We start from the raw sequence: 10,273 nt of genomic DNA on the forward strand, positions 1-10,273 counted from the left end.
GGGCATTTGGTGCTCCTTATCGGTTCATGATATTCGTTTACGGTCTTCACTAGGGCATTTGGTGCTCCTTATCGGTTCATGATATTCGTTTACGGTCTTCACTAGGGCATTTGGTAATGGGCTTCCCACTTTCTACTGATCGATCCATACTCACTTGCGTGCACCTAGCCTAGGAAGGTTTCCTATGGCTTCCCATCTTTCTACTGATCGATCCATACTCACTTGCGTGCACCTAGCCTAGGAAGGTTTCCCTTTGGTACCGACTTCCATCTACGCACTCGATATAACCTAGGTACTTGGTACCGATGATGGTTAACACTCAAGCATTTCTTGCATCCTGCGTGCAAGGTACCAATTTTCACTTCTTAGGTACGTTTATGGGCCCGCATTTATCCAATATCGCTCCGATGGCCTTTCGCATTATTTCATCCGATAGCCCTTGCCAAAAGCTACCAAAAGTTCCTCCACGGCCATGTGCTCCGACGCTTAGTTTAGGAAATATTCGAAAAAATTCATCTTAGGAAAAATTTTCTTATTGGAAAATCACCTTAAATCGATGGCCATTTTTTGGGCAAAAACTTTAACGTCTTCCCGACTTTGCGGGAATTGCGAATTTTAGGCACCCAGAGAAAATCTTTTACTTTAAGGGGGCGGCCGCGAAGTTGCCCAAAGTCTCGGACACAAAAATTCTCAAGTTCCCCACTCTAGTAAAGCGCCCTATGAGTATCTCCTGGCCCGCGAGCTCTGCGAGCGGGCCAGCTTCGGCGATTTTTGCCTTTTCGCCTAGGCGGTTCTTCTACGAAATTGGTCCACAGCTTTTGCTCAGAAAGCTAGCATTTGTTGCAACAGTTAGGTACTTGGTACCACATTTTGGTATCCATTTGGGCATTTGTGGCAACTACTCGGTACTTTGGCCCACATTTCGCTCTACTCGGGCTTCTATGGTGGTACTTGTCGGTACTTCTGGCCAACTTAGGCCAATTGGGTGCAACTTGTGGGTACTCTGTGGGTACTTTAGGGCGTATTGTGTCTTTCGGGTGAACCTTCGCTATACTTCATGGGTACTGATGGCCAACTTAGGAACATTCAGTGCAACCTTTGGGCCTAAGGAAATTTGTCCAACTCTTTGGACTTAGAAAATTTTCTGGACTTAGAAAATTTTCTGGACTTGTAAAAATTTTCAAATGTTCAATTTGGCCCACATTTCGCTCTACTCGGGCCTCTATGGTGCTACTTGGCGGTACTTTTGGCCAACTTAGGCCAATTGGGTGCAACTTGTGGGTACTCTGTGGGTACTTTAGGGCATATTGTGTCTTTCGGGTGAACCTTCGCGATACTTCATGGGTACTGATGGCCAACTTAGGAACATTCAGTGCAACCTTTGGGCCTAAGGAAATTTGTCCAACTCTTTGGACTTAGAAAATTTTCTGGACTTAGAAAATTTTCTGGACTTGTAAAAATTTTCAAATGTTCAATTTGGCCCACATTTCGCTCTACTCGGGCCTCTATGGTGCTACTTGGCGGTACTTTTGGCCAACTTAGGCCAATTGGGTGCTCTTTGTGGATACTCTATCGGTACTTTTGGCCAACTTAGGCCAATGGGGTGCTATATGTGGGTGCTCTATCGGTACTTTTGGCCATGTTAGGCCCATTCGGTGCTATATGTGGGTGCTCTATCGGTACTTTTGGCCATGTTAGGCCCACTCGGTGCTATTTGTGGGTACTCTATCGGTACTTTTGGCCAACTTAGGCCAACTCAGTGCTTCTTGTGGGTACTCTATCGGTACTTTTGGCCATGTTAGGCCCACTCGGTGCTATTTGTGGGTACTCTATCGGTACTTTTGGCCAACTTAGGCCAACTCAGTGCTTCTTGTGGGTACTCTATCGGTACTTTTGGCCAACTTAGGCCAATTGGGTGCTACTTGTGGGTACTCTATCGGTACTTTTGGCCAACTTAGGCCAACTGGGTGCTATTTGTGGGTACTCTATCGGTACTTTTGGCCAACATAGGCCAATTGGGTGCTACTTGTGGGTGCTCTATCGGTACTTTTGGCCAACTTAGGCCAACTGGGTGCTATTTGTGGGTACTCTATCGGTACTTTTGGCCAACTTAGGCCAACTCAGTGCTTCTTGTGGGTACTCTATCGGTACTTTTGGCCAACTTAGGCCCATTCGGTGCTATTTGTGGGTACTCTATCGGTACTTTTGGCCAACTTAGGCCAACTCAGTGCTACTTGTGGGTACTCTATCGGTACTTTTGGCCAACTTAGGCCAATTGGGTGCTCTTTGTGGGTGCTCTATCGGTACTTTGGGACATATTATGTCCTTCGGGTGAACCTTCTCGATACCTCATGGGTACTTGTGGCCAACTTAGGAAAATTCAGTGCAACCTATGGGCCTTTGGAAATTGTTCCAACACTTTGGACTTAGAAAATTTTCTGGACTTAGAAAATTTTTTGGACTTAGAAAAATTTTCAACTTCTGTATCTTCTTCATCATGTTCCATTTTGTGGGACTTAGAAAATTTTCTGGACTTAGAAAATTTTTTGGACTTAGGAAATTTTTCAACACTTGTAAAATTTTTGTTCCTTCTTTGAAGAAGAATACTTTCCACTATTAGCTTCTTTCTCTTTTTCTTCTTAGTTGTCTTCTTATTTTCGGTCCGAGAGCGCCGACACTTGTAAAATTATCTAAGTCCGAAGACTTTTGGAATGAACCAAAAGTCAACGAACACAATACATCAACCCTATCAACATCAAGTGGCAACCCGAAGGAAGCGCAGCGGCCAGCCCATGTACAACGCGAAGTTGTAGCATGCAACCAACCAACCGCTAACCTCCAACGGCACTCAATGTATTCGTTACACATGGGCGCACCTGCACCACACTGTCGTGACCATCCAACGAGCCGTCGGTTCGGTCGTGTGTTACAAGCACCCCATCACATAGGCATAGAGTCACCACACAGTGTTCTTCAACACTCTCGTCACATGGTGCAAGTCACGGTACGCACCACCAATGTGCACTGGTTGGCCAATTCCAGCACACACGGGGCGCGCACGCGCAAGCACTAACCACCAAGCATGGGTCGCCTGAGAGGATCGATGCGAACGCATCTCTACAACTTGAAGCTCCCAGCCTGTAGTCCCGTCGTTTGCGGGCGGTCGTAGGTGTCGAAACTAGTGATATCCACAGTCGGCAAGCTCGTCCACCGGTGTTCCCAACATGTATGGTACTAACACGTGCAGCGCGAACCCGCCCTTTGCGGCCTAGTAGTAAGCGGGGATGAGACGCCAGTGTGCCAATGGACAGCACGGACGGTTCTCGGAGGGTTGTTAGGCCCGCTAGCTTACGACCACCTAATGGGTATAAGAAGCGCTATCAGCTCGGATTGGATACGACCTTAGAGGCGTTCAGGCATAATCCAGCGGACGTAGCGTCATACCATAGTCCGTTCGAACTAGTATTGAGCCAGTGGTCCGTACCTGTGGTTCCTCTCGTACTGCACAGGAATTCCGTTAAGATAGCGACAAACAATGCACACCAGTAGGGTAAAACTAACCTGTCTCACGACGGTCTAAACCCAGCTCACGTTCCCTTGAAAGGGTGAACAATCCTACGCTTGGTAAATTTTGCTTTACAATGATAGGAAGAGCCGACATCGAAGGATCAAAAAGCCACGTCGCTATGAACGCTTGGCGGCCACAAGCCAGTTATCCCTGTAGTCGAGAGCGAGCATCCGAAGTGAACGGACGTGTTTTTGAAGCGCTCCCGTGCGGACTTGCGAAAAGTGTGTGCCAAAGCGGATTAGTACGAGTTTCACCCATAGGCGGCGCTGGTGTTGTCAGGAAGAATATTCCCCAGCCCCCCCAACTTGAACCATATCGCTACGAGCGTTTTTGCGGAAAAAGTGAAATATTTCACGAAATATTTCATGAAATATTTCAACCTTGAAATATTTCAAAAGAGGACAAAAATTCCTTTCCGGGGAGCCGTCGGACGCCCGGATCGGACAAGTGGTTCCGGAGTTATAGCGGTTTGAAAAAGTTTGATAAGTAGTTTGATAACAGTTATCGAACTCCAACACCGACTTATCAAACTTCCGGACAAATACTAAAAGTGGAATATCTCGGCCAATCCTCGTGCTAGAGGCACGTCCGAGGTATCGGTGGATAGGTCTTGGAGAGGAGCACCGGTTCGTCACCCCCCCGCCCCTCCCATATCCACCCCCTCCCCCTCAGGAGGGGAAAACCAGTGATTTTTAGTGTCCGGTTGGTTTTGCGTTATAAAAGTGCGTGAATCGGTATAAAAATATTGAAAAACATTAAGTGCGAACATCCCGACTCGTTTAAGGGGTCTACCGTTTTCGTGAGATGAAAAACAAAAAAGTTGTGGGTGTTTGAAATTTCAATTGCGAAGTGTAGTGCAAATGTATGGGAAACGGCATTTTCCCTCGGTTTTTCTTTAATAACTTTTTATCGGAGTGTCGGATCACCGCGATTTTTGCACCGCTGGATGCGCACAGCTGAGAGGTTTATGTCTGTGGTTCTGGATTTTTCATTTCGTACATAACCTCAAAAATTTTGAGCAAAAACCTCAAAAGTTGCTAAGGAAGTGTTTAAAGTGGTTTAGAACAACGTTGATGATCGAATCGTTATTAAAAACAGTTAAGTGAGATTTAGGCGCTTCGATTGATATATTGTGCGTTTCGCTACGTTAAGTTTTGTGAAAGTTATTGCCGATTGAATTTGGGGACTTCAAACGTGAATTTTGTTTGAAGTATCGCCAAAAGTATTTCACAACATTGCGCGCCGTCTGAGTGGCGCCGGCGAAAACGCGTGGAGGTACGGCACAACATTTCGCCACGGGTCCGGAGGAGCCAAAAGTGGCCAAAAGTGACCAGGAGAAGTCTTCATCCTACGAGGACGTGTCGCACATGGATCGAAGCGGGCCGCTCTCGGTAAGCCAGGAAAGTGTTCCAATTTTAAATCTGACTTAAATTGGGCTTGTGGGACCGAGTTGAAGTTTAGCTTTTCCGGCGGTTTTTCCTGTTTCATCTTCAAATTGGGCTACCAGGCTCAATAGTCATCCGATCGTAACGGGAAAGTGTTTGCTGCAATTGCCGGAACGTTTGCCAACGAGTTCCAAGCGAACATCCCGGAAAAGTCGGAAAAGTCGGAAAAGCGTTTTCGGGTGCTAGGATTTCTTCGGCCAATCCATATCGTGCGACATATCATTCGACGCAGCGGATCGTGAGGATTGTGGAAAACACCACCTCGTCCACTTTCCACCCACCCCCGCCCACTAGCAGCCGGAAAACCGGTTGTTGAAGCAGTTTTCCCGAGTTTTCCCGGGTTTAGAGCGGAGTTAGGTCAACGGTGTGTTCGGGGAAATTGCTCGGCAGGAAAATTTCCATCTAATTCCATCTTCAGCCGGGTAACTTTCCAACCCCAGGGGCCGCACCGGCCGGAAAAGCGTTTTTTGGAGTAAAAATTTTCCGGCCAAACCCCATCGTGCGGCATATCGTTCGACGCGGCGGATCGTGAGGATTGTGGAAAACACCACCTCGTCCACTTTCCACCCACCCCCGCCCACTAGCAGCCGGAAAACCGGTTGTTGAAGCAGTTTTCCCGAGTTTTCCCGGGTTTAGAGCGGAGTTAGGTCAACGGTGTGTTCGGGGAAATTGCTCGGCAGGAAAATTTCCATCTAATTCCATCTTCAGCCGGGTAACTTTCCAACCCCAGGGGCCGCACCGGCCGGAAAAGCGTTTTTTGGAGTAAAAATTTTCCGGCCAAATCCCATCGTGCGGCATATCGTTCGACGCAGCGGATCGTGAGGATTGTGGAAAACACCACCTCGTCCACTTTCCACCCACCCCCGCCCACCCGCAGCCGGAAAACCGGTTGTTGAAGCAGTTTTCCCGAGTTTTCCCGGGTTTAGAGCGGAGTTAGGTCAACGGTGTGTTCGGGGAAATTGCTCGGCAGGAAAATTTCCATCTAATTCCATCTTCAGCCGGGTTACTTTCCAACCCCAGGGGCCGCACCAGCCGGAAAAGCGTTTTTTGGAGTAAAAATTTTCCGGCCAAATCCCATCGTGCGGCATATCGTTCGACGCGGCGGATCGTGAGGATTGTGGAAAACATCACCTCGTCCACTTTCCACCCACCCCCGCCCACCCGCAGCCGGAAAACCGGTTGTTGAAGCAGTTTTCCCGAGTTTTCCCGGGTTTAGAGCGGAGTTAGGTCAACGGTGTGTTCGGTGAAATTGCTCGGCAGGAAAATTTCCATCTAATTCCATCTTCAGCCGGGTAACTTTCCAACCCCAGGGGCCGCACCAGCCGGAAAAGCGTTTTTTGGAGTAAAAATTTTCCGGCCAAACCCCATCGTGCGGCATATCGTTCGACGCGGCGGATCGTGAGGATTGTGGAAAACACCACCTCGTCCACTTTCCACCCACCCCCGCCCACTAGCAGCCGGAAAACCGGTTGTTGAAGCAGTTTTCCCGAGTTTTTCCGGGTTTAGAGTGGAGGTACGTGAACGGCGTGTTCTGCGGGATTGTTCGGCTGGGAAATTTCCATCGCTTTGCACCTTTAGCCGGGCAATTTTCCTTCATCAGGGGCCGCACCAGCCGAAAAAGCGTCTTTGTATAGGGGTGTCGTGTAAGTAGGAGGAAAGGAGCAAAGCCCAGTCATGGCTACGACTGGGCGTACGCTCCGATCTCGGACGGAGTCCATCGAGGAGAGGCCTCCGAAACTCCCCGCCTTAATGGAAGCACGAGTGGTGATTCCACGGGCCACGGTGGCGGTTCCGAGCTCAAAGCCACCGAGTCCGGAAATGACCGAGGTGCTTAAGCTCCTCAATGAGTCGTCGCTCACGATTGAGCAATTACGGGCAACCATTAAGGAGTTGCAAATGGAGTTGACGATGCTCCGACAGCGGATGGATGCGAACGCGGAGCAATCTCGTCAAGACATGCGGCTGGTTCGGGAGCAGGCCCGAGAAGAGATGCGGCAGGTACGTGAGGAGGCCCGTCAACGGGAAACGTTCGCCCGTGAGGACAATGAGCGTCTTCGCAGTGCGCTGATGGAGGAGCGTACCAGCTTCCAGGAGTTGTTGGCGCAGTCCATGGGGTTTGGTGGCCCTCAGCGTCCGCAGCGGCAGAACACGGAGCCTGCACCAGCAGCGAAGAAGCAGCAGCAACAACAGCAGCTGAACCAGAGCGAGTGGCCGCAGTTGCAAGCGAAGCAGCAGCATCAGCGTGAGCGGCCGACGTCCGAGCGTTATCCAGTCGGATCAGGAGCGGTGGCGGACTGTCACCTGGATGATGAAGGCGACCAGTGGACCGTCGTCGAGCGTAAGCAACAGCGACGGATCACCACAAGTGCTGCACCGTCTTCTCAGTGGCAGAATCAAGGACGCCTGCTAAGCGAGCAGATGCGGCAGAAGCAGCAGAAGAATGCAAACACTGCTCAGTCGGCGCGTTCATCTCAGCCAGCACAGCAGCAGCAGCAATCAGCGCACAAGAAGTTGCGTCGCACAAGGGCTGACGTGATTGAGGTGGTGCCTAAGGATGGTAAGACCTGGCTGGATGTGTATACGAAGGTCCGCCGGGCTCTGAACAACGACACCAGTGCCCAAGACATGGCCGAGTCTATCAAGATGGGCAAGCGAACGCGGACGAACAACCTCCGTCTTCCACTCGCTCGATCGGCCGACACGGAGCAGATCTGCTCCCGCGTTCAGGAGCTGGTAGGCGAGGAAGGAGTTGTGCGAGCCATCACGGACATGGGTGAGCTCCTGGTTACTCACATCGACCCGTCCGCCACGGAGGAAGAGTTGAAGGAGGCTCTGGACAAAGCAGCGTCCGGAAAGACCGGAATTGCATCGGTCAGCATGTGGGGCCGTTTCGATGGCATCAAGACAGCCCGGGTACGGCTTTACTCTAAACAGGCGAAGGCACTCAGCGGTAAATCCATCAAGTTGTGTGGCTGTGTGAGCTACATGCAGGAGGCCGCACCACATCCAGTAGAGCGTCAGCGATGCTATCGTTGTCTGCTCATGGGCCACTTGGCACGTGATTGCCGTTCTCAGGTCACTCGAGAGAAGATCTGCATCCGCTGTGGCACCGAAGGTCACTTCTCCAAGGGATGCACGGCCGAGCTGAAATGTGCCGTGTGTGGTGGTCCCCACCCTGTCGGCCATAACACTTGTGTTCAGATGGCCCAAAATTCACTCTAAAGGTGATGCAAGTCAACATCGGGCACGGCCGGGTCGCACAAGATCTGGCCATCCAGACAGCACGGAACGATCGGGTGGATGTACTGTTGCTGTCCGAGGTTTACAGGCCGCCTGCGAATAACGGCAACTGGGCGTTAGATGCGTCAGGAGCTGCAGCCGTGGTGTCGACTGGGCCGTATCCTTTACAGCGGGTGTGGCGTAGTGCGGTTCCTGGTCTTGTCGCTGCGCAAGTGGCAGGAGTTGTCTTCATTTCCTGCTATGCTCCTCCACGTCTGCTGATCTCCGAGTTCGAGGCGTTCATCGAGGCGGTGCAGCTGGAGGTGTTGTCTCACGACAGTGTGGTCGTCGCTGGGGATTTCAACGCCGCACATACCGCCTGGGGAAGCGATCGTGATACCACGCGAGGCGAGGAACTTCTCATGATGGCGCAGTCACTTGGCCTTACGCTTCTTAACAGAGGGAGTGCGCCTACATTTGCTGGGAATGGCGTGGCACAGGCCAGCCATATCGACGTCACCTTCGTTAGTCCTAGCATTGCACGTGCTGACTCGTGGGTGGTTGGAAGTACGTACAACGCATCTGACCATTTCAACATCGAGTTCGAGGTAGGCAGTACAGCCGGAGTATCATCGGATCGGCCACAACACCATAGGCCGAACGGCGGGCATTCTCGGCAACAGAATAGAGCATCGGCTGGCAGACGCTGGAAGATTAGGCAGTTTGATGCCGACGCATTTCTCCTGGCACTAAGCGCAGCTAGGTTCGAGGAGCGAGCAGCGACACACTCTGGGATGGTGGACGCGATGGTCGACGCGTGTGAGGAGACCATGCAGCGTGCCCCGTGGTCGCCTCATGGCTCCCGTCGGAGTGTTTTCTGGTGGAGTCCGGAGCTGGATCAGTTGCGGGAAGTGTGTCGTGAGGCACGTGACTGCATGCTGAGGACAACTGACCTGCAGGAGCGCAGCTTCGCGGCCGCGCGTCACCGTACAGCGAGACATGAGCTGGACAAAGCCATTCGTGCCAGCAAGCGTCGCCATTTTGAGGACCTGGTGAAGGAGGCAGAGGACAACGTGTTTGGCGCTGGCTATCGGGTGGTGTTGTCCCGGCTTAGTGGCAGCTTTGTTCCAGCTGAGGGAGATCGCAGCGAGCTGGAGCGGATTGTGGGGGACTTGTTCCCCACCCATCCACCGGTCACTTGGCCTGATTACACCGAGGAGCAGCAGTGTCCTGTAGCAGAAGCGCCCCTTCAGATGCGGCCAGTTACCACCAGCGAGCTGCTAACCATAGTGGCCAACATGAACAATCGTAAAGCGCCCGGACTAGACGGCATCCCGAATGCGGCCGTTAAGGCCGCCATCAGGAAGTACCCGGAGGTCTTCTGCCGAATGTACCAGGACTGTTTTGACCGTGGCGAGTTTCCTTCGTCATGGAAGAGGCAGCGTCTGGTGCTGCTGCCGAAGCCCGGCAAACCTCCCGGGGAAAGCTCCTCGTACCGGCCTCTCTGCATGCTTGATGCACTGGGCAAGGTCTTGGAGCGCCTGATTCTCGAGCGGCTAAACGAGCATCTGGAGGACCCGGATGGTCCACTCCTTGCGGACGAGCAGTACGGATTTCGTCGTGGAAGATCCACCGTCAGCGCGATAGAACGTGTTGTCCAGGCCGGTAGGACGGCCATGGCGTTCCGCCGGACGAACCGTCGGGATAATCGTTGCCTGATGGTGGTGGCGTTGGACGTCCGCAATGCATTCAACTCGGCGTCGTGGCAGGACATCGCGAGTGCATTGCGTGACAAGGGGGTTCCGTCGATGCTGCAACGAATCCTGCGCAGCTACTTCGAGGGCCGTAAGCTGTACGTGGAGACGAACGAGGGTCCAATTGTGAGAGATGTTACTGCAGGGGTGCCACAAGGGTCCATCTTGGGCCCCACTTTGTGGAACCTCCTATACGACGGCGTTCTGGCGGTGACTCTCCCACCGGGTGTAGAGAGTGTGGCTTACGCGGACGACCTTGTCTTATTGGTCCCGGCGACTACACCAGA

Source organism: Anopheles funestus (genome assembly GCF_943734845.2).
Source record: "Anopheles funestus chromosome X unlocalized genomic scaffold, idAnoFuneDA-416_04 X_unloc_46, whole genome shotgun sequence".
Lineage (NCBI taxonomy): Eukaryota > Metazoa > Arthropoda > Insecta > Diptera > Culicidae > Anopheles > Anopheles funestus.